The sequence below is a fragment of the Talpa europaea genome, assembly GCF_964194135.1.
Source record: "Talpa europaea genome assembly, chromosome: 2".
Taxonomy (NCBI): domain Eukaryota; kingdom Metazoa; phylum Chordata; class Mammalia; order Eulipotyphla; family Talpidae; genus Talpa; species Talpa europaea.
The window spans coordinates 8,672,290-8,697,311 of NC_140068.1; positions in this window are offsets into that span (position 1 = coordinate 8,672,290).

Here is a 25,022-nt window from a genome sequence, read left to right on the forward strand (position 1 = left end):
TTTATTAATTTTATTAAAAATGCAGCAGGTTTGGGCCTCCCCGGTGGCGCAGCGGTTGAGCGCTGGGTTGCAAAGCTCCCGCAGCCTCTGCAGTGCTAGTTCGATCCCCGGCTGCTCCCTGGCCACTGGAGGAGGGTCCCACATGGCGCGCAGACCTCTCCTGCCGCCCGCTGCTCCCCTCAGCAGTGTACTTTGGTCCTTCTGCCTGCTCTGCTCCCCACTCTGGCTCTGGTGAATTCTCTCACCCTCCTGAGCTTCTGACTGTACCCAGTGCTTGTATAAATAAATAAATAAATCTCAAAAAAAAAATAAAATGAACTATAATCACAATGGGTTCTATCTTAAAAAAAAAATGAGGCCAACTTTTAAAAAATGCAGCAGGTTTTTCTAAATTAAGCGTGAAAAGATATTAACAAATGTAGAGTAAGAACTTTGATTGGATTGTGATTCTAAAAGACTATCTTTAAAAGATATTTTTAAAACAAAAAAATTGATATCTGTATAAAGGAGCAATACTATATCAGGGTTTTCTTGTTAATTTTATCAAGTCTAATAATGGTCATTTGTTTGTATAGGGAGGTGCTTTTGGGAGGGGGAGGTTGCTTACTGAGGAAGTTAGAGGTGAAATGTTCTGATGCCTTGCCCTGTTTTCAAGTGACTTAGAAAATCAGAGAGACTGAGTATATATCTAGACAGACATATGTGATCACATGAAGTAATTGTGAACCTAGATAATGGGTATATAAGCTTTCATATTCTTCTTCTATCAATTTTACTTTGTGTTTGAAAATTTTCATAATAAAATATGAAAGAAAAAAAGTCCTTTCAGCATTTGTCCACCCAAGAGCTATTGACTTGTGGGTAAAAACTGATTCCAACAGACTTGCGCTGTTCTACCTACAACCAAGACTTGTCATCTGCTTTTCCTTTGGAAGAGCACAAGATGTTGTCCATGCCAGTATCTGTCTACCTCTCAAACCTGGAAATTTGTTCTTTAACCAGATGTAACATAACATAGGAAAAAAATTAACATAGAAAAAAATTAAGATGAGAGAAAAACTTTCTTTGTCCCTGAGATCTTCTGTCCTGATAGATGATGAACTGAGTTTATCACCCAGATCAGGAGATAAACATCCCCTCTTACCCTGTGCGTACTTCACTTGGTAATACACAGCACTAGCCTATGCTGATCCGAGTGTGACAGACTGCAGCCCAGCAGTTTGAAGAGCGCTCCCATTAAGGGAATTCTAGCAATGACTTCATCTGTTCCCTGCCCAGGAAGGTCCTTCCCACCCCACCACCCATTCATTCCTGAAATAAAAGTCATTGAATAGTTCAGTCAGCTTCATTAGGAGGCTGGTGTCAAATGAGATTATGATTTCTGCTGTGATTGGATGATGTTCTATCACTTTGTTACTTTTTAGCTCCTAATTGCACCCTATACTTTTGACATCTCTATTGGACTGATGTTAATGTCAAGTTGTCCTGATTCATGTGCTCTATTGAAATCTGGTACTGAGGCAGCTGAAATATGAATCAGTTGAGGACTTTTTGAAGTGCTCTGCCTACAAGCCTTTCTTTTTGACTTCTGTAGCACCTAGAAGTAGTTTTACTTTTGAGAAAAGAATAAAGGCTTATGAGTTTGAAATTTTACATGATGTTAAAAGTGCATCAACTTATGTTCAAATTAGAAAGGGAAAAGGCATGAAAAATAGTACTATAGTGTAGATAAGATTTTTGGACAAATTAAAATAACTTTTACAAATTTTTAATAAAAGCAATGCATGCTTATGGCAGAAAATAGAAACACATACACAGGCACGCACACCACACCCTGACAATATAATGATTTTCAAAGAAAGTAAAAATCAATCATAAACAAGCCCCCTCATGTGTTATTAATTTGTTGTACAACTTCAGTGATTTTATGCATGCAAATATCTCATTTGTCACTTTTATAATGAAAATGTGATGACAAAATTGGCATTTATCTTACAACCTGCTTTATGTACATAATATGCCAATGATTTCTTTTCATGCCAGTAAATAAAGTTTATGATTTTGATAGTTTTGTCATATTGCATTTTTTAGTAATTAAGTTAAATAACTCCCTACTTAAGAACATTTGTATTGCTAGAAAAATTTTCCTTAAAGGTATCATGTGTCTGAAAACCCACTACTTCTCATCTAAGACAACCACTCCAATGGTCAGATTGCTAGTCCTGGTTTATAAAATGCCAGCCTGTCGCTTCAGAAGAAAAATTCTACAGCAAACAAATCCTTCAACAAGTAATTCAGAGGACACATGAATAACTAAGTAAAGCAGACCTTACTGCTCAAGGATTTCTTAGGGTTCTTCACACAGTAATCGGGTAATCTTTCTTGGAATCTACAATCTTCCTCCCCAGCTTCATTTCTTCACCAAGCTTTGCAAGGATCTGGTGTTCCATGGAATACACTTCAACAAGCAGTGTCCTGATCACCACCAATCCTGTCTTTTATTCATTCCTGTTATGTTTTTCTGATACTGATTTAGGGCCAAAAATGTTCCCCACTAGATTTAGCATTTTGTAATTACTAATGAAAAAAAATGAAAATCTGCATTAGCTAAGGAGATTTTTATGTGTAAAAAGTATTGTGTAAAGTAGTGGAGGTAAAGCTGCCCGGAGAACCAAGACCATCGGCTCCTTGTTCATGGAAACGAATGAATAATTAATAATTTTAGTTGACATTTAGTGTGCTACTGCCCAAGGTATGACCAATCAGAAAGCCATAATCTCTAGGTACAAAGACTCATAGGCAATCAGATGTGATCTGAAGCTGTTGTGACTGCTAATAAAGAAATGCCCACTCCTTGCTCTGGATTTGAATCTGGAAGAAGCCAGTTACAGAGCTGCTGGCAGCCATTTTGTTTCAACCCAAAGTCTGAGGATAAATTCAATGGATAAATGCTAAGCCAAAAGACATAGGATAATGTCTTAGGTGATGAATGCAACTGTTCTTGATCCACCTGGAGTACAGTTCCATGAGGCGATCTCGTTGGGTTTTTTGTGCTTGCCTCCAAAAGCACCTTGATAACATAATATTGAATTTCTTCTCTTGTAAAAAGTTATTCAAAATATGTTAGAGACTTTGTTGGCTGAGGATAAATATAATTTGGTGTGCAGTGAAATCATTTTTTTGATGATTTAAAAAATGTAAATTCTAAAAGTTGTTTTTTAACTATATCTTTGATCTCAGATTATTTTCTTATGATTGACTTATTTTTCCTAAATGTGAAAGCACAATGAATTATTATTAACTGAAGGTTTCATTTGGGTCTTGTTTTACTGGGTAAATGTCTTACTGTATGTAATCATCTCAGTAAATGACCAAATAGCGTAGATAACCAGTTTAAACAATACTTACTTGCTTTCTGAAATTGAAGGAATAATTGTAACACTGAAGCCTAAAGGAGAGTCCTCTTGAAAAATTGGTTATACCAGAAAGTCTCAATTCTGAGCCCCTGTATTCTGGATTAAACTAAAATTTCCTTTAATTCTATCTGAATAGAATTTTTATTGCTCATTTATTTTACTCATCCTACCCTGTGAGGATTCACCTGAATGATGATACTTCCCCACAAGTAAAGTCTGTCAAATTCCCATTTCAGTAATTGAGCATATATTTGATCTATTCTTCTGAGTGAACTTTTCTAAATCTGGCCCCCCAAAACTTAGATTCTCAGGCTGTTCTCCCTAAGTCCAAACTCAGTATGTCTAGCAATGGTCCACTATTCATCCACTGAGGCTGAGACTGGCCTTTTGCAGACAATTTTATCTAGAAAATTTATAATAATAATAATGAAAAGTCACTCTTCATATTTGCCAGTTCAGATAAAATATCCTTGAAAGTTTGAATGGTACTATTGATTAAAAAAACCTGTGATAGATACATAATTATTTTACAGAAGTCCATCATACTAGCTGTAAAGGTCAAATTACAGCATCATTCTAGAACATGTGAGGAGAAGGCTCAAAATGAAAAGCATCTCTTCCATTAATTACATCTAGGTGACACCATTTGCCTTCAAGTTTCATAATTTGAAATAAAATAAATAAAATTCCTCCCAGAGCATATTCCTTATATTTTTCTTTTTCCTTTGCTGACTCATGAAGAAAGAGTACTAAAAGTCCTTGCCAGGACAAATGATATCTGAGACTTCAGGTTCTTAACCCATCTTGATTTGATTTCCCAGAATGGACAAAAACATTCTTTCATCTTTTTGTTCCAGTCACCAAATTGCAGAACAAAATAGTGTAGGTTTTTGGCCTGAAATTGACAGCCTTCTTAACTATATATATTTCATGTGCACGGTGGCTCTATGACACCCCCATACCTCAATTGGCAGTGATGTGCCCAATGGCCTTTCTGGAACAAGATAGAAGAAAAATTGATTCTTGATGGGCTATTCCTCTGAGGCAGAGTTTCTCAAACTATCCTCTGTGGAATGTTAAACTTTTGCTTGGATCAAGAGTCAAAGGGAACAACCATTTTGTCCTCTATAAGGTAGAGGATAAAAGTCCAACTTGGAATAAAAACATGACAGTTTAGCCAATGGAATATAGAAATGGAATACAGAAATGCTTACAAGCTTAAGAAACTCTTGTTACTGTCTTTTTCTCCTTTGGCAATTTGAGAGCCTGTGAATTGAGTCTGTGAGAAGCTGTGGCTTCATTGTTCCATGAAAGTCATATTTGAGGACAGAGTTGGATATGGTATAATTTCAAAAGTTTCTTGAAACACAGTCCTCATCGTCATTGGTAGGCTGATTTTTCCAACAATATTGTCCTTACTTTCATTTTATTTATGTAAAAACTTGTGTTTTCTAGAAGTATACTGAAATTCTCTGATTTTAAAAAGGAACATAAGTGTGTAAATTTGACACTGTCTCTGTGTTTAAAGCACATATAAAAGTAATGCATATTTTTTCACTTTCATTTTCTCATTTGCAGTGTCTGAGACACTGTGCACTGAAATAACAGCTGACAGAGAGAAGAACTAATATAACACTGGTCCAAACAGTGACAAATCTGAATTAATACTGATCAATTCAATCAATCTGTGGGAATCTGAAATTAAATTAAATTGAATTAGTTAAGGCCTACTTGGATGGGTTTATGTAAGTGGGTTGGTTTATTTGGAATTCATCAATAGCCTGTTCTACATGCAAACCATCAGTTCAGATTCGGGGACTGTCCTTCAGCCACGGGAGAGCTGCAAGCAGCCAGGTAGATCAGGAAGCACACATGGAGTGCATGCTTGGGAGAGCAATTAGAAGAAACTGTCTACTCATTTCAGAAGGGAAACACTTCAGGTGCTTGTCATGCTTCATGAGTCATTGCACCTCGAATGGGGAGAGATGTTGGTATCGGGGTTCTGCTGGAATCATCACAGGCACATGCTTGATTGGATCTGATTCAATGAGTCTGCTCAGTCATTTGGTTTGCTTGACCCCGACAGATGACTGACAGTGTATTGGGAGGGTGTGGACAGGGTTGAGCTTCCACAAGTAAATGGCACTGCAGGGAAGCTTCTCTTAAAGTCTGATTTTATACCATGTCCTTCCTAAGCAGTAACCAGATCTTCCTCACCTTTGTGTGAGCTTCTGGTTCATTACTGGAATGAGTCAGCATTTTAGTAGAAAAAGCAATGGGATGCGTGGTCATAAGAACTGAATATAAGAACTTTTCAACAGGGGGCAAGTCACTTAATTTGAACTTCAGTTTTTTCATGGACAATGTTAGGCTCATAGTAACATCCTTCTAGGTTTTATACAATCACATTGTCACTCACTTGAAATTCCTTCTCAAATTAGAAAATCAGTTATGAAGTTCTGTTATGATTAAAGCACTTTAACTTGCTTATCACTCGTGTAAGTGTTTACAAGTTGCCTATTTCAAGAAAAAAATAAATTGCTGAAAACTAACTAATGAAATGCTAAAATTATATTTAAATTTAATCCTCAGGATCCCAAATACTTGAAACACATGATTGAATTACATGCTGTAGAAGCAAAAGAATCTATGAGCTCAGTGGTGAAGCATGAGATGCTGGGCCAGAACTCTTTCCATGAAAATCCTTGAAAATTACAGTTTCCTATCTGTAAACACCTTTTTGGAAAAGGCACAGAGAGTTCAATATTTATATTTCTATAAAAAAATTATTTAAAACTTTGCCATAGCTGAAAAACTGCCATATTTATAGGCTGTCCCTTTGGCATTTAACCTGTTTCTTTTTCCCTCCCCCTGCAAAGGATGATATTTAGTGGTTTTTAAGAGGTTCCCCTGGTTGAAATCTTCTGTACAATACTTGCTTAATGAGCTGATTAACAACTGTTACTGAGAATTAATGAATCAAATCACAGTAGTAATCACCATATTGCAAATCACTGTGTTGTATTAGGTTATGATGGAGCCATACATTTTATAGTGACAACTCTTGTATAATGAAGGTATCTGAACAGATTGGATCTCAGGACTCATTGAAGGAACTGCAATAATGTTTTGGATATAGGGTAGCCTTTTGGAATTCCCTAAATGGTAAGCAACAAAAGACTCTATTAGTAGAATATTATTCCATGAAGCACAGAAAGCTTTTTGATTTTAAATAATTAGTCAAAATACTTTTGAAAACCTATTTGAGTTTTATCTACTTATCATAATCCAAACACATAGAAATCTTGCCATCTGATTAGGCATCTGCTTTAACATGATTTGCAGTGGAATGGCAAATAAAATGAAAATGGCTACTGCAGGGGGATTTTAGTTCTGAGAATTTGCAGCATTGCCAGATAGGTTTTCAGTTTAGAATATTTAATAAAATCATACTTTGCATTTAATATAGTTCTTAAAATCTCTTCATCTTGAGTTTTCAATTCCATTACAAAATGTTTTAATCATGAATAGTTATCTCAATAAGGAAACTGTAAAAATAATGAAGAAATAACTATGCCTCATGTAAGCAGCAAATAATGTGTTGTCATATGCTAATACTGAAATTAGAGGTACATAACTAAATGGGTTTGTATAGTTGTTCTTTGAAAATGCTTAGTTAAAAACAGAATTACTCATTAGCCTTATATAAGTTACATAGCTTCATGGTTCGCTCATTTAAGAAATTCAAATGGCTTATTGCTATCATATTGGGGAAAATGATGGAATGAATTAAAAATCTTTCCTTAATTAATGTATCAAGTAAGGTATTTAGGGTAAAAAGACAGCTACTTAAAGGAAATTTATTAAATTTAGAATATCTTAAACTCAACATTTATAATTTATTCTAATCAAAACATATGATTATATAATAAAAATCACACAAAAGGTTGAATTAACTTGGATTTTCTGGAGGAGACCCATATACAAAATAAGTCTTCTAGTTGAAGTTCAATTCATTTCAGTTGGCTAAACGTTCCATGTATACATATTTTTAAACAACTGTACTTTTTAATTTTATTTGGACTTTACTTTTAAGAATATCTTAATCTTGTATTATATGGCTCAATATTGTATTATACTGCTCAATATAATTTATCGTGAATGTGTTTCAGCTCTTCTCACTTCAGCCTTACCCAAAAACAAACCACTGGAGAACAAAATTTACCTACTCACTGCATTCTGAACACATAAGAGAAATCACTTTCAAAGAGGATAAGATGAGGGTCAGCTCTGGGATCACATTACCTGGAATTAAATACCAGTTCCACCATTGACAAGCTATGTGATTTCTCCATGCCTCAGTTTCCTCATCTGTAAATACTTAGCATCTATCTCAGTAGGCTTTATGTAGATGAAATGAGCACACCTATATTGAGAAAATGTTTGTTAGAACAAAACAAACTACAGCTGGTTATATGCCCATTATATTATTTCTATTTCTCACTAGAAGCCTAAAGTCTAGAGAGCACCCCATTTTGCAGATATAGAGACTGAGTTTCACTAAAAATTCTAAAAAGTGTAATTGACATGCTCAGGAAATAAAATGGAATCATGTAAAACATGTAATTAAAACCAGAGAAGCCAGAAGAAGAGAGAGAAAAAAAGAAACAAAGAACTAACAACTTGAATAGAAAAGTCACAGGCATGACAGATATTCACCTGACTATATCAATAATCCCTTACAATCTCATTGGTTTAAATACACTATCTCAAAAGGAGAGTAATTGAAAACAAACAAACAAACAAACATAAAAACCAACTAGATCCAACTCTGCATTGCTTACTAAAAACCAGTTTTTCAGACATAGCTTGCCAGGAGTCACATTTACAGTACTGAGGAGCACTGGCCACTTTGTAGAATGTCCCTTAATTTGGATTTGCCAGATGTTTACCTCATGATCAGCTTGAGGTTACAGGTAATTACACATACCTATGCTCTTTTTTGTGTCATAGTCCCTCAACATGCAGCCTAGATCTTGAATATAGTAAGTGCTCAATAAATGTTTGTTGACTCCTCTACGATGGTGCTGATATTTAATTCAGTGGAGACACAGTCATTCAGAATGAAAGACCCTGAAAATTTTAATGAAAAAATACACAATTCTGATGAAACATGAAATAAGATTGGGCTCCATGGGGAAAGATCAACATAGAAAGATGATCACCAAGAAATTCAATCAGGAGGACACACACATACACACACACACACACACGCAGGGAATTAGCATACAACTTGCATTGAAGAATTTTTAAAATGTTGATTGTGTCAAGAACACAGTAAAGGGTCCCTTCACTCAATACTGCTCTGAATTGTCACTGTGGAGTGGGATAGAGCTTATTACAGCCCATGTGAACCCACTCCCTACCCCATGCCAGTGTGTGCTCTGGGGTCTTTCCAAAGCAGCACACGGAACCCAGCTGGAGGACAGGCCTCAGCTTCCTCTAGGTGACCGGAACAGGTGGGCATCGTCGTCCTAGGTAACCTCGGCTTGCTGACTGGTAGATCTCAGGATTATGAGATTCCAATTCAGTGGGTCTCAGAGGAGGACTAGATCTGCATTTTAGCAAGTGGTTCAGGTAAATGTGATGACGGGGCAGTTGCAGAAATGGAGTAGTAACAGGCTGCAGTGAGAGAATTCTCGCTGGAGCAGCCTGAGTTTGCTTTCTTTCTAAGGGGTCACCAGGTAAGGAAGGGCTTCCCCGGGTGCCAATCCTCTACACTCTGCTTTCCTTTCTAGCACCGCAATCGCTGGCCACAGCACTGTCAGTTGTTGGCAGGCACATAATTGGCCGGCGTCATGCACGCTGTTACCTGTTCTCACCTGCTGGCTCATCCACAGCAGTTCATGTCAGCACTGCGCCATCTTCTTCAGGTAGGTCAAATGCTGCCTTCTCAGCACCAGCAGGCTTTCTTCCAGCGCCTCCCTGGGCCTAGGGGGATGTGGTTAGAAAGCTGTGCCTCAGCTGCAGCCTCTGCCATCTGGCTGTCGTTAATGGGGTTATATAGACCAGGACCTACATTTTTCACATGCAGTTTGATATACAATACATGTGTTTTGGTGTCAGCATATTTCTCCCTTGCAGCTCTTTATTCCAGGCTACCGCATAGCCTTCTTATAGACTGATCTGAAGACTTAACCAACATTTCTTACCTTGTGCCTAGAGGGAAATTTTGTGGAAGTGACAACAAATTTACAAATTAATGTTGAAACACAGCTTCAGTATAAACTAGAAGCACCCTGCTTTGACCAGTCTAAGCCTAAACAGAAGAAAGAACAGGAGGTAGCTAACCCAAAGGTCAGTAATTGACTAAAGTTCTGAGTGTCCGGCGGGCCTCGCATGCAAGTCCGGTGGCTGGGGACAGAGCGGGCAGCAGAGTCCCTCAAGGACACGTGGAGGCAGAGGGACAACTGTGATGCGGTGGTCATTAACTGGGAGGCAACAGACCTGATAGGAGGTGCTGGTGTCCAGCAATCAGCCCTGGGGTGTCTCGCTTTCCCCAAAACTTCACGCTGCTCCAGCAGCAAGAATGAGGAGTCAGATTGGCTGAGAATGGCAACAGCCCTTCACCAAAGGGCTGATGGAGCTGGCATCAGTGCGAGGGGCCGCAGGTCACCTGGCAATCCCAGAAACCACCCCTTACATGGGGGGATAGCATTAGCCGCTCCCCGGCTCTCAGTCTAAGAGATGACTTTAAGCCCTGTGATTTCAAAAGAAATAAATAATAATAAAGGCTAACTTAAGATCCACTGCCCCTCTTGTAGCAAGTTATAAATTATAGTGTTACAAAATGCAACCATTTTAGTTCCCAGTGGGTCTGGTTCTTTGTGTGTATATTTATCCAATTGTCTGATTCACTTAAGTTTGTAACTACAGGGTCTTGTTCTGGGTTTTAGAAATGAATAGCTCTAAAAAGTCAAAGCAACAATCAATTCTTTAAAACCCAGATTTGCCCTGCTTGGTATCAGGATGGCTACGTGATTATCCAAAACAGCACTGACCTAGAGACAAAAGACCTGGGGAACTCCCTATGGCAACGGGAGCTATGCTTTTTTTCTCTGCTTTGTGCAGGGCTCAGCTAGCGAAGAGCTGTTCCAGGTAACATTGATCTCCTAGGCCTTGTTCATAAGTGAGAAGGCTGGGGTCTATTTGAGGAGATAAGTAGAGAAGGCCTATGAATTCACCTTGAGAATAAATAAATAGAGCACATGTGACCTTTGATTCATTTCTCTCCTACAATAGGAGGAATCACCCTACTTAAGGCAAGGAATGGTCTTTCCTACTTAGGCATTCTGATGGCTTACAGACCTCAAAACCTGTTTTTTATTGGATTTTAATAATTTTGAAGCCACTAAAGGAATCACAGATCTCACTTTTCTCTTTGTATCTGCCTCAACCTGTGCTAAGAATCCTTACTGTGAGCTTCTGAAAGACGAGACCCTACAAGCTCTGTGACTAAGACCCAGCTTGATATTTATAATAAAGCCCCCTACGCCATCCACATTCCTAAACACGGGCTGTGTCTTCTCATTTGTGAATTTCAAGCTCCTAACATAAATTCCATCTAGCTTTTACAGACAGCATATAAAGAATGTAAAGCTGAGCTGCAATAAAATAAGGATATTGAAAAGCAGTCTGATTTTGATCAACCTCTGGCCTCTCCAAATAGCCAGCTTGAGGGGGACTTGTTTGCTGTGGCTCTTTGTGATCATTGGGCATCTGTTCTGTGCAAGGCATTCACTCGCATCTTGGAACTGTCTGAGGAGAAAAAAGTCTCTCATGGGTGATCTATGGGAAGCAGGTTGGCAATTGTGGTGCCGTTTGTCAAATGCTTTGATGAGGTGCGCACAGGGTGTTGTAGAGGTGTGAGAAAGCACTACCTGAGTGGTTAGGAAGCCTCCCGGGCCTGGTGTGTTGTAGGAACTGGAATCAGCTCACCATTTTCAGGTGCCCTAAACTCAACGGTAAAAATAATCATTCCCTTCGCTCCTGGCTTTGAAAAAATCCTATTAAAAAGCAAATAAGGTGAATATTACAGGGAGATCTCTCTGTTCTACTTTTGCAAATTCTCATAAATCTATAATGATTTCAAAATAAGACATTAAGCAAGCCAAATACAAGAAGATGTAACACTGAAGGAAACTTATTCAAACAGCCCATGTCCAGGTGTGACATTGTGGGGGTACAACTTCTGTAGTCACATGGGGTCCCCAACAGAAAGTTCCTGCAATGAAGAAAGAAGTCAGGAAAGAGTGGAACTAGGTACCATAGGCACACATTTGTTTCTTCCTACTGCGGCTGTTTCTAGGGTAACTCTTTCAATGTCAAAATTGCTTTTAAAAAGACTAGAAGCTGCATATTATTCCTCATAACAGTCATACCTGTGGCATGTTTCTCTAATATATATTTCACTTTTATAATTGATTGCATGTTAAATGATAATTGGGCTGTTGATTCACCAGGAATGAGTCTTCTATTGTTCTTTGTCAAGACCATGCTCATTTTCATGTATTTGGTGCATTGTGAAATGCATACTGTGAAGTGAGAGGGTTCCTTTTAGAAGCAAGTGATTTTATACAAAGAAGAGACATGGGGGTGGATGGGGAATGATGGTGAAAAGCATAGTGGAGAGAACAACGCAGAGGGAAGAGATAGGAGGAAGATGAGAAGGGAACAAAATGGGAGATAGGGTGGTTAGAGGCAGCTTCTCCATGGAGGTAACATTGATCAGGGGCCTGAATGGGGTAAGAAGGATATTCTAAGTCCTGGAGAATAGAACAGCAGAGAAGTGAGTGCCTGGAGCACAGCAGACAGGAGGATGGTGGAGAGAGTTACCCAAGAGACATGGGGGCTATGATTTGTTCTACTTTGAGTATCAAGATCAGGTTGTAGATATGTGCTATGTAGGATGGGCCCTATAGGCTGAAAAATGCCCCCAAGGACACTAGGTCCTAACTCCTAGAACCACTAAATGTTGCCTTCCAAGGATAAAGAATAAGTGCAAATGATATTAAAGATCTTGTAATGGAGAGATTTTCTTGGATTTGTCTAGGTAGACCCTATATGTAATCACAAGCGTTCCTGCAGGAGAGGCAGGGGGAGATTTTCCACACAGAGAAGAGGAGGAGGTGATGGGACCGGGAGCAAAGATTGGCTTGCAGCAACCACAAACTACGGAATGCCAATGGTCTCAGAGCTGGGAAAGGCAAGGATGCATTCTCCCCTGGAGCCTCCAAAGTGAGCCCAGTCCTGCCTCCTTCTTGATTTCATCCCAGTGACACTAGTTTGAAAGTCTGCCTTCCAGAACAGTGAAAGGATCCTTGTGTATCGTGTTCAGCTACCAAGTTTCTGATGACTTGTTATAGCAGATGTAGCACACCAATACATCAGCAAATGAACACTATAAGGACATACACTAGATGAAGTGATCAAGGGCCAGTGCAGATGAGAGGATGTCAGAAATGAGATCTGGGACTTCTAACATTTACAAACAAGAGAGGAAGAATGGTGATGGCAGGTGGCTTCCATAGACATGTGGGAGATTCCACACACAGAACTAAATTACCCAAGCAGGTGACTTATAAAATTCTAACTTTGCAGAGGTTACAATAATTTTAACTTTTCTGGATATTTTCAGATTTTTAGGAAATGGGCTCACTTTTCACAAATTATGGGACACAATTTAATCAATCTTATGTCTACCTAAAAGGGCAGGACACTTCTGGCTGACAGCTGAGTGACACAGTGTGGTGATTATTTGATTTCTATTTGTAACATATGTGTGTGCATGAGTGGACATGTATTTAATGCAAAAAAATTGTATATCAAGTTGGGGAAAAGCATAAAATAATTTTATTGATAATGCTTTGAGTCTATTTCAAGAGTTAGACACTATAGACTATGTTTTAAAATACTAGGTTTGAGTCAGAGCTTGAAATGGGAATTAGTATGATGTTATTGATCTGACAGCCTTGTGCATGTCATCATCTGATTGATGATTGAACAGACAGTAATCTCTGACAAATTTAATCTTCACTGCAAAAATATGGGTCTTTTTGCCTGAGTCAGTGGAGACTTTCTCAAACTTGGGTGGTGTATCATGTCCTTTTCAGTAATTTGAATTGATATTTTCTTTGTGCACAGCAAATTAAATGATGAAATATTCAGTTCTTACATGAAAAATGTGCTTAGGAGCAAAATAGCATGAATAAAAATGGAATGAGTAGAAATATTCTAAATAAGAGTCAATTTACTTCAGCTGAAGTAACAGGGATGGAGTAATCAGGGCATTGGGTGTGTCTATAGGAGCAATACTAAATTTCTTGAAGGTAATCACTAACTGATGACCTGGGAAACCCATATAGATGTATGGAAGCCAAAGGTCTAAACAAAACAGAGACCCTATAGGGAATGGCCTGGGAGATCTGTGTAACAATTTCAAATTATCCTGTTTTCCTGCTGCATCCTTTCCTTCATTCCTGCTCCTTCCCTGTTTCTTTCTCCAGAAAGATCCTGTTAGCACAGACAAATGAGGCAAGTCAATAACATCCACCCAAACAGACAGCATATATTGAGCCAATTCAAAGCTGGGTGAACAGCAGCTGTGGTCTTGCCTGTGAAATTAGTTCAGAGGTGGCTTCTGCGCAGTGAAGCATCAGAACTCCTTCATTTACGCTCTTCCGTAGACACATAAAAATGAGGATTTAGGTAAAAACTTAGTTGCTGAGATTCCAGCATCTAAGTCTGTGTGTGCAAGAGATAGGAAGAACAGAGGATTTTTTTTTCCAGTCTTTCTAAAGATTTTTAAAGCAGGCAGCAATGAAACAGATTGACCTTTTATTACTTCTGAATTGATAAAAGCTTCCTCCCTTTAAAGCTTTAATTATACTGCAGGTTTTTATGATTTTGGAAGATACCATGGTAACTTAGGCAGTGAACCCAAACTAGGCTGTTTGATGTGTTGAATTGAGTACCATAAACTCCTGCAGTTTTACCAATCTGGTGTCAGAACAATTTACCCAATTACAGTGTTTCTAGCTTAATTTTACAATTAAGAATATGTGGCTGATAAGAAATAGTACATCAAACAAGAAGAAAAAGTAACAGGTATAAGTAAATTGTAGATTGATTCACTCAAAATTGTCTTTTAAAATTTGAAGGAAAACTAGAGACTTATCAGACATACTCTTTATAATTCTATTGACAGTGCTTGCATTTCAGGAAAGACTTAGTAGTCTAAAATTGTGTTGTTGGCTGTAGAAAATTATATTATAACATGAAAAAATGCTCATAATAAAGTTGGAGTGGAAAAACAGATTATAAAAACAGCAGATTTTATATTAATCCAATTTTATTTACATGCACTTATTTGTATATGTATATAAATATATATACACCCTTATGCACTGGAAAGAAATAAAAATGTTAAGTGTGCCTATCTGTGAATGTAAGTATTACCTATAATTTTTCTTTTATTCTTTTCTGCTTGTTTTCTCAGATTATATAACATAAACATTTTACTTGACAATGTGAAATGTAACACACACACAAATTCATTTTCACAGAAAAAAAACTTAAAGTTCCAGCTATACTAGAACCATGGACATAGGACTCACTTATCTATTTTAAAAAATCTATAAAACTGGATAACATATATGAAATAATTATATTCAGGTAGAGTAGGGCTGTGATCCTTGAAAGAATGGAATCACATAAGGTGTGCCCAGCATTTACTCCTGATTTCTGTCTAATTCTTTTCAAATCCAGCCCTAGGATTGGGAATGCAAATAGAGACCAATGGCCCTTCTTAGTGGAGAAAACTGATTGGTATTGAGGAAGATGAGGTAGCTGTTCTCAGAGAGAAGGAATATGTAAAGAGAGAATCCCAGAAAACTGCAAGGAATCCCTTGAATCTCTGGCCAGATGCTAAGCTGAGCAGGTGTAGAATGGTGGGATTTAGAAGAATAGAACTACTTGAGATCTATAAATTGAAGAAAAAATTATAATATGTGCATATTGCTGAGAGATACATACTTCCAAGTAGCCAGGAAGTGTGTGTGGTGTATGAACTATAAAAAGCTGTATCTTGTGGGTAGGCTATGATAAGCCTACATACAATTTATCTAAGCCTGAAACCTATTGCAACAGGATACAGCCTGTCAGAAAACAGGCAATATCCCTTGAAGAAAGATAGCACAGTAAACTCAAATATGTTGTACCAACAAAAACATTTGAAATTCTCACATGAATGAAAATTTCTAGACACATATAAAGAAGCAGTACAAAACAAAGAAAAAGACACATGGAGTAAATAAATAGGAAATCCCAACCCAGAAATAAAAAAATAGCAATTGAGACTTTACCATTCAAAATGCAATATATGAAATGAAAAGTGTACTGGATGGAACTGACAGAAAATTGAACAGCAGTGAAGAAAGATCAATAAACTTGTGAAGAAAGTTCAATAAACTTAAGAAGAAAACAAACAGGAATATCTGTTTAGGCTTAGTAAAGAGATAGAAATCAAATAGTGATATAAATAGGGAAAGATTAAATATAAATAGTTAAGTCATGGTAGAAGGCTAATCATAATATCTAAAATAACTCAAAAGGATATCTGAAAGGGTAGACACAGAAGTAGACACTTAGAAGGCAGTCCTTTCTTGATGGCTGAAAAGATATTTGGAAAAGATAATTTATGATAAATTGGTAACAAGACCTGTCAATAGAGGGGAGAGAAGAGAGGGAGGTGAACGGGACAGAGAAAGAAACATGAACTACAACACCAGGGATAAAAGAAGGTCTAGTCCTACAGACCCTACAAGTAGTGAAAAGAATATGAACAACTTTATACCAATAATACAACTTAATTAAAATAGACAAATTACAGTAAAAATGTTACCAAAATTCACACAAGAAGAAAGTGAAAATTTGAACAGTTTGTTAAAATGTCAAGTTCATAATTAAAAACCTCCCCACATAGAATTCCAGGTCAAACATTTAAAGTAGGAATAATCAGTCTTACACAAGTTCTTTGAGAAAATGGAAGTACCACTATAAAGTGTGGGACAAATATTAACCTGAAAACAAATACAGTCAAAAATAATGAAAATTGGGCCTCCCCTGGTGGTGCAGCGGTTGAGCGCCATGCTATGAAGCTGCCACAGCCTCTGTAGCACCGGTTCGATCCCCGGCCGTTGGCAAGTGTCCCACATGGCACGCAGACCTCTCCTGCCTCACCCACTGCTCCCCTCAGCAGTGTATTTTGTCAGTCTGCCTGTTCTGTTCCCCTCTCTGGCTCTGGTGAATTATCTCACCCTCCTGTGCCTCTGACTGTAACCAGTGCTTGTATAAATAAATAAATAAATCTCTAAAAAATTTTGATGAAAATCCATCATAAACATGGATACAAAATTCTTGAATAAATACGAGCAAATCAAATCCAGTTACATGAAAAATACAATATGCCATAATTGATGATTTGTGTGTGTATATATGTATAGATATAGATATATATCAGAAAGCAAGATTAATTTAAACTTCTAAAATCAATCAAGTAATTAATATAATTCACTGCATCAACAAAAAAGAGAAGCCATGATATCATCTCAAATGACAAAGAAGCATTTCATTATAGTTAATTCTCATTTGTGATTTTAAAAAAATCTCCTAACAGGCTATAATAGAATAATAGAAGGGAACTTAGTCAACTTAGTATTAAAAATCAATGAAAACCCTACAACTGACATATATAATGGCCAAACAGTGATGCTTTCCCCAATAGTAGGAACAGTGGAAGTATGTACATTCTCAATAATTCCCTCCAACACTGAGCTGGTGGGTCTAAACAGTGTTGGGATGATTGACAAACTTAACTACATATTGTGGATTAAAAATGTATCAGTATTCCTGATTTGATAATTATACTCTCGTTCTCTGAAAGAATATCCTCTCCCTTAAGAAGGCAATGTGAGAGTATTGGTGGGGTGTAGAATAAAAGATTCTGAGATTTCCAATTTCAAATGGAGATAGGGAGGTAGAAAGGAAGAGGAAAATGGGGCAATACACACAAGATTGTTGAATCTGGAAAAAGTTTATGTGAAGTTCCATGTACTGTTCTTGAAATTTTTTTATGGATTTAATAAAATTTGATAAAATTTAAAAGGTAAAGAAAAGGAGAAATGACTTGTCTGGACCCTTCATGAAGGAATACACAGGAGAGTGCATGTTTGATTCTGAGAGGACAGTGGGGTCCTGGCTGTACAGCCAGGCAACAGCACCCAAAGGCCATTCCAGGGGGCACTTCAGGACTGTGGGAGGCTGTGAACTGCCTCAAAGTACAGCTTGATGCCTTCTGGAGAAGCTATAAAGGGTTGTGGCTACAGGATGACATCAAGAGTTCTGGTGCCTTCCCCTAGCTGTACATTTTCTTGGTAAATGATAGCATGGTAGCAATTACTGGACATTGTATTGATTTCTTTCTTTTTTAGAACAGAAGTTTTACTCAGTTAAAACCAATTTTATAGAAAAAGTGGAAAAACCTTGCTCTACAACTTAGATTAATTGAAAGAAAACAGTATATTTCTTTAAAAGTTTAACCGTGTTAAATGGGATGTGAGGTTCTGGAATCATCTTAGAAGCGGCCCTTCATTTCAGAAGGAGTCAGAAAGAATGACACGGCCCAGGCATGCGAGACAAGATAAACAGGTCCCATTGTGTTCCTCACAGGGGGCAGATTTCAGAGGAAGGACTGAAGGAAACATCTAAATATCAGGACTAGATGCACTCACACTACAAGGACGGCATCCGGAGAACAGGTGTGGCTAGTAATGACGCCATAGATTTTTCAGCTGGAGCTGAGAGTAGTCCTCGCTCTGAAAGCAGAAACTGCAGGCCTCTCCTCAGACTCCTTGACTTTGTCCTCCGACTCAAGGTGCTTTGCTGCTGGTGGAAACACGGGGACGAGAATGAGGTGAGGTCTGCCCTTCCTCCTGACCCCACAGGAGGGAGATGTGCAGCACCTGAGAAGTTTCCTTAAACTATGCAAAGAAACCAGGGCTAGTTCTGTCCTACTGCCATATGATAATAAATCATAATAAAAAGCCCCCCCCCACACCAACTATACATACCTACCTACAGATACACACCTGATACCCCACATACTGGCTGTACCCCCAAACCTGACAAAACTAGTAATGTTTTTTTGAGAGTGACCTGCAGGCAGATCTAATTTCAAACAGAGCTGAAGCAAGAAAGGTGATGCTTTTGTCTCTCTTCAAAAGTGATTTTAAATTCTCTCTGATTTTATCTTAGGACGCAGCTGGTGTATTTTGTGAGCATATACATTTGTCCAAATGGAAGCTTTATAGAATTACAACTCAGGTGAGGGCTTCAAAAATAAATTGAAAATATATAAATATTTCTTTTTTTTTAAAGATTTATTTATTTATGCATACAAGAACTGGGGCACAGGCCAGAGGTGTGGAGGTGAGAGGATTCACCAGAGAGAGGGGAACAGAACAGGCAAACTGACTGAAATACATAATGAGGGGAGCAGCGGGTGAGACAGGAGAGGTCTGCTGCGCCATGTGGGTAGCTCCCTGGGTGGGGATCGAACTCATATTGTGATGGCTGCGGATAGCTTCATAGGTTGCGACTTAACCCCTTGTGCCACCAGGGAGGCCCCTATAAATATTTCTTAAAGAAAATAATGTTATCATGTAGAAGAGTTTGATAAGGTCTGTGCCATTTTTGTGCAGAGGACGTTTATAGGCGTTTTTAAAGCCAACATGCAAACAACACTCTGGCCAAGCACTACGTTGTGGTGTGAGTGGGAGGGCTGACGCAGCAGCAGTACTGGCACAGTGGGGCTAGGGGTTTGCTTTTTGGTGAGCTAGTTTTGCATATTTGCTGCATTTATGTTAATTTACAACAACTAGTCAACAGAGATCTGAGTCCTGCTGTACTGGGTGGGGAGAACCATGAAAGACAGAGTAGCAGAGCGGACTGGCTCACGTGAAAAGGGAGTCTGTTAATCCATTTATTCGTGAGGTAGAAGACAGTTATCTTTCAAATGATGTCACTAAGAGGGGGTGTGCACATGTGCTAATCATCGCATAATTTATTTTTCCTTCACAAATTATTTTAGCTTTGATTTCCCCCAACAGTTTGCAGTAGATGCAAATGGCCTATCAACCCATAGGTAGAATGTGGGAGAAGATTATATGAATTATATAAGTTGCTCATTTAATGAATTTCATTAAAATTAGTTAAATTAGCGTATTTAAGTGCAAGAAGATCTAACACTTAAGTGTAACGTCTCCTTTCCCTCCCCCTCCCTCCCCCTTCTTACTAAAGGAACCCAACTTGACTAGCTTAGAGCCTCCCCAAGAAAAATACACTATGAATATAATGTATTTCTTGTGATTGATAAAATATCCTCCTGGCTCTGAGTTGAGGGTGAGGAAAATAATCACCGTGATTAATGAAGGTCTTAGAAAAGATGCTAAAATATGTGAAAATTCTTACTTTTGGAGAAGGAAGGAAGCAGATAGTGGACAAGGAGCAGGGTATTTTCCCGTGCCTGCCTTCAGGTGGCGCCCCAGTCCCTCTAGAACGGAGGGCCTGGCCAGCTGGTGAGCAGGTCACCTGCGGAAGGAGAGTTGAGAATCAGCTCTACCTGTGGGGAGAGGAGGGGAGAGGTAGGGGGAACTAACCTGGGGGGACATAGCATTAGCTTGCATGTCTGAAGCTTGGGGGAATAGCTATAGACTGAAAGAGGAGCCGAGCACACCCACAAAAGAGAGGCTTTGTATTATCAATTTTTTTTTCTGATTAAAGCAAAATGGATTGGGCTTTTTCAAAAGAAAATTTTGGCCTTGTTTTTCTGATGTTTCGCACGTTTGCTCTGGCAGATAGAGCTCTGGGGGCACAGTAAACCACGAGAGAATGTCTACCTGCCAGAAGAGCTCTCACTGGCCTTGTCTATGCAAGTCAGTTTTGCAAACAAATTAATACAGAACTGCATAACACAGGCTTTTATTTCTCTCTTGTTTTGGTGCCCATATGTCTGTCCCCAAAGAAGGGATGGCTCATCCATTTTTTAAATCCATTTCAAGAGAATTATAACAATTACCTATCCAGTCGGCCTGTGTCATTAAGTATAAATGAGTCTGTGATGAGAAAAGTCAAAACTCCATTTTATTAGTCTTAATTTTCGTTTTTTATTTTTAGATACCTAATTTTCTTTCACATTTGATACCTTAGACAGAAGAAGCAAAGTCAACTGCTGAGCTCTTGCTTGTCCCTGCAGCGAGTGTAATTGGACACTCTTCAGCCACAGGGTAACTGTTCGCTTGAGACCACGAAGGAACGAAGACTGGTAGATGAAAAAGAAATCTTCTAATATATTTGTGATTAATTGGCAACTGTAATAGGAAATTGCAGGGAAGTAGAAATAAACAGAAAAGGTTAACAAGGTAGGACACAGGGATGATTATTTGCTCTGGAGAAAGAAAGACAAAACAACAGCCAAGCTTTCGACCTGACATCAACTTGTTTGATAAATAAGTAATGGGGGAAGGAATTTCCGCCCTCAGATTCATGCATTTTTGTACTCTTCCAGCTCTGACCTTTGTGCACGGCGACAAATGTGACTCTAAAGAGCAAGTCTATGAATTATGGAAAATGAGAGACAATTCAGAGATTTGTGTTAGAAATAGATAGCTCCACTCGCTTTCCCTCTGTTGAGGACGTAAAGTCCTTTTCCTCCCATAGAATTTTAAGAATACATATTTTAATTGTTTGACTCCTTTCTTCACATAGATCATCTTGGCTATTGTGAATAAGGCTTCTATGAACATAGTTGTGCAGGAAACTCTTTGAGATAATGATTTTGTTTCCTTTGGGTATATTCCCAGAAATGGCATGGCTGGATCATATGGAAGGTCTATTTTTAATTTCTAGTTTCTGGTTTGCTTTCCCTTTAACTTGCCTTTCCCATTCTGTTCTCTTTTAGATAATAGGCATGCTAGCATGTAGCTAGAATGGGTATACATATATTATGGCCTATGATCTGATATAATCTTTCTGATCATCTTCTGAGGCATTTCCAGAAAGGAGAGTCAACCAGGAAGAATTGAAGTAACGTCCTCCGTGTCAATTAGATGGAATTAGAATTCATACCCAAGCCAAAACCAGAGCTCTGAACCAATGTGGCTCTGTTGCCTTTATGCCTTGTGTTCCCTGAACACTTAGTTTCACAGCCAGTGTCCCAGACCCACTTCTCTGTCATCCAGTCAGCCATGACGCCAGTTGGGAAGATGTGTGTAGGGTCCCAGAATTGCTGACTCTTGGAGTAATCCTAGCAATTATTTTCTGTTGTCACGCCAATGTGATGACTGTTCTCTTTCTTTGGCTTCTTTGCCTGAGACTTTTGTTATCAGCCTATTTGCTCAAGGGTAGCTGGTGCTCACATCCGTTTGGCATCACACTTTGATCATGTCTGTGAAACCTCATTGCCTCAGGCCTTCACTAGTTAGATGACGCCCCCTTGCCTGCAAAGATACATGGATTTATACTCATTAATTCTATGGCACTTTAAATGACCTGCCCATTTCTGTGGCCTTTGAAACATGGCTCATTAGATTTGTGTAGGGCCAAGCTTTGATTACGTACCTTGAAAAAGTCAAAATCTATAATTAGACCAAAATAAAACCTGAGGGTTTCTAAATCTCTATGGAGAAAAACCACAAATCTATTCACTTGTTCCACTTAGTTTTGATTCAGCTGGTAATATTTATAGAGAGGTCATTACACTCACAAAACTGTCTACCAAGAGCCTGAATCATGATTCCTAATAAAAATGTGTTTTGAACACTCTAAGAGCTAAGAGAATAATCAGGTTATTTCAAAACATTAAGGAACATTTATTAGAACAGCAAAATGTTTGGGGGAATATTAAGAATTTCTTTCCTATCTATATTAACATCAAGCTCTTATAGCATAGCCAAACAATCAATATAGTTATATATATTGACCTTTGGTTTTGTTTGTATAATTATGAACTACCCAGCGGCACATAAATCAGAAACACTTCAACACTGGCTGAGAAACTAACTACACTGCTGATTCAGCCAGGATCCCCAAGCTGGGTTCCGAAGCTGGGACCAGGCACCTTTTGCTCCACCTGGGCTTGGTGTTTCTACTTTAATCCTGAATGGGGTTCTTTTATTTGGGGCCTTATAAAGAAAGGATTGAGAACTAATAAATTAGTAGAGGAAACACATATTGTAGTTTCCCACCCAATAACACACTCACATCTCTCACTACATTATCTGTAGTGATTCAGTTGGGTTGCTGGCATGTCTCCTCCAAGGAATTGGTAAATGACTTCAATCAGAATATCCAGAGGCAAGGACTCAGTTACGTTCTTGATCTTCTTCGTCTTCTCGAAGATGAAGATCATTTTGGAATGATATGACTAAATTGGTCATCTTTTGTATTAAGGTAATGATTCAAATATGCACAATACAACTTAATGAACTTTACTAAATGAGGTTAATAACTATCAGCAAATCTGTGGTTACTATGTTACCTTATATGCTATATCATGTTGTGTTGTGTTGTGTTGTGTGTGTTATGTTGTTATATAGTATATTATGTTGTGTTGTATTATGTTGTGTCATGTTACATTATATTATATTATGTTATGACCAAATTGATTTTCAGAAAAGTGAAAAGATTTTCTCACAGAAACGAAGGTCCTAGGTTTTAACTTCAGTCTGTCTCTTTGCAAAGTCTATGGTGTTCCTGCCAATAAATCAGGAATAGCCCTATATTTTTTCAGAATATTCTTTTATACCATATATATTCATTGCTGACTTTTGAGTCCTTAAAAACAGCACCATACAGAATGGAACCTCAAGCAACTTGCTTTATTTCACTTAATATTATGTTTCCAAGATTTATTCAGGTTGTTGCAGCGTTGCCATTCGTTGACTTTTTCACTCCTGTTTAATTTTCCATTGCTGGCATATGCCATGATTTTATATTCTCATATTCTTTCTGGTTTCCCCCACTTTTTGCTATGAACAACATGGCTTCTAGAATATTCCTAAGTATAGACCCAGGAATGAAATTATTCAGTCAGAGTAAGTGTCTATATAATTTTAAAAACATAATGCCAAGTTGCTTTCCAAATTGGGGCTATTAGTATGCACTCATACAAGCTGTGTGGGAACATCCACATTCTTGCCAACACTGGGTATTTTTAAGGCTTCTTAATTTATATTGATAGATGATTCCTTCTTCTATGAAGTGCCTGCTCATGTCATTTACCTTTTTTTCTATAGGGATGTCTTTTTCTTAGTTTTTTTAAAGGAATTTTTTATATATCTTGACTTTCTACTCCTAGCCTATGGCTCATCCCATATGCCCGCTCTTATAGTTGCTCTGCATTCAGTGACCCTATGTCCATTGCAACTTCTCAGACTTACCTCTTATTTTCCCCTTTGTTTTTGTCCTGAGGTCATGTTTTTCACTAGGTACTTGGCCAGCAGGGACCAATCTCACATCAGTCTGCCTACTTTGCTAGGACTTGCTTCCTGTCACTGTGTTTGTATCAGTTCATTGGATGGAATTCTCTCTACTCACTTTTTTCTTCTGGTACTCTCAGCCCTGTGAGCAACACTAACTTTCACAGTCCAGTCATTTTCTCAGTCTAGCCTGGAGGGTCCTAAAGTACTGTGAGAGAGAATGGACAGCCATGTAAAGATTTTTGAGTAGGGGCAATAATTTGTATGTTGATTACCCCTTGGAACACTATGCTCCAAGCATGAACTATTTTTTTCCCATATTTTCTTTTTTTGCTGATGACTAAAAAAATAAACTGTCCTTTTCCAAAGAAGCAGCGTGGTTGAACTCAACAAGCAAGAGCTGCTTGAAACATAAAAATGCTATCTTCTTAGGCAAAATGTACTCTCAGCACTTTTACATCATTTACTCCTTCCTGCCTCATTGCTCACACGTTACATTTGTGCTTGAGCTGATCCGCCCTTGCTTCTGTACATACTCATCCCACTGCTGCAATGTCCTCGGAGTCGGTGCATCTCCAACTTTGCTCTTTCTGAATTGTGTGCTTCGACTTACCTCACAGACAAGACCTGAGAAAACACCGCAGGTCGTTAAGCACTTAATAAATGCTTTTTTCATAGTGATGAAAATACACTAAAATACTTATCGGCATTAGGTTTTTATAGGTTCCAAAAGTCCTTTATGCACCATGAATAAAATAAAACCATTAATTAGATCTAAAGAAATACTAACCTTTTATAAGACTGTAGTAAAACTAACAAATTTGCTTGATCTCCATCAATCAGTAATTTTCCATGGCCCAACAGGTCCTTATTTTTTCCCTCTGGCATGAAGGAAGTCAGTGGTAACTGCAGGCTGCCTGTTCCGAGTTGAAGCCTTGCGGATTCTCTTGTCTCCAGCACTGTGGCTGTAAACTTCCTGAGACATATGCCCCCAAGGGCCTCTATTCCTGTT